At 40.2% G+C, this 1091-nt stretch overlaps 1 non-coding gene across 1 annotated transcript; it reads left to right on the forward strand.

Moving 5' to 3' along the window:
* Positions 1–564: 564 nt before the first annotated feature.
* Positions 565–671, forward strand: LOC131171546 (small nucleolar RNA R71). Its single transcript, XR_009142206.1, has one exon. It is a non-coding gene; the product is annotated as a small nucleolar RNA R71 (small nucleolar RNA).
* Positions 672–1091: the final 420 nt, after the last annotated feature.

The raw sequence follows: 1091 nt of genomic DNA on the forward strand, positions 1-1091 counted from the left end.
CATCAAGTGACATACCTTGATTCAAGGGAGGCGGAGGTGGAGGTGGTTGTGGTTGATTCACTTGTGGTCTTTGCTATTGATATCGGTTTTGCACCGGTTGATTCCCATAACTCAAACTGGGATGATCTCACCATCCTAGATTATAAGTACTAGAATAGGGATCATACCTGCGTTGTGGCTGTCCATAATGTCCTACTGCATTAGCATGTTGCATTGATTCATCCTTTTGTAACATAGGACACATGTCAGTAGCTTGACCCGAACCCGAACAAATTTCACATACCTTAATAGTTTGCATTTTTTTCTACAGCCAATTGCCTTACCAAAGAAGTTAAATCAGAAATTTGTTTCTCAAGGTTTGATGTACTTACCTCATCAACCTTCATAGGTGTGTGATCCATTCTCATTCCAAAATGCTAAAAATTTATTGCCATGTTAGCAATTAGCCTCCTTGCTTCATCTGGTGTCTTATCAACCAAAGCTCCTCCACTAGCAGCATCTATCATACTGCAGTCCATTGGTAGAAGTCCCTCATAGAAATACTGAATCAAAAGCTACTCACTTATTTGATGATGGAGACAGCTTGCACACAGTTTCTTAAATCTCTCCCAATACTCATACAAGCTCTCTCCATTGTACTGTTGGATTTCACAAATTTCTTTTCTTATGTTGGCAGCACGGGAAGTAGGAAAATACTTCTCCAAAAATATCTGCTTCATCCTATTCCATGAGTTGACAGATCCAGAAGGAAGGTAATACAACCAATCCTTAGCTATGCCCTCCAGTGAGAAGGGAAAAGCTCGAAGCTTGATCTGATCCTCTGAAACTCCTTGAGGTTTCATGTTGGAACACACAACATGAAATTCCTTTAGATGCTTATGTGGATCCTCACCTGCAAGACCATGAAACTTAGGCAACAAATGGATTAGTCCAAATTTCAACTCAAAAGCAACATTTAAAGCAGGGTATTGGATACACAAAGGCTGTTGGTTTAGATTAAGAGCAGCCAACTCTTTTAAAGTCCTAGCAGCAACCATGGTATCGTTTTCGGAACTTGACTCTGAATTCAGATCCGAACTTAGTTCGTTTGG

This window comes from Hevea brasiliensis, chromosome 12 (assembly GCF_030052815.1).
Source record: "Hevea brasiliensis isolate MT/VB/25A 57/8 chromosome 12, ASM3005281v1, whole genome shotgun sequence".
In the NCBI taxonomy this organism is placed as follows: Eukaryota; Viridiplantae; Streptophyta; class Magnoliopsida; order Malpighiales; family Euphorbiaceae; genus Hevea; species Hevea brasiliensis.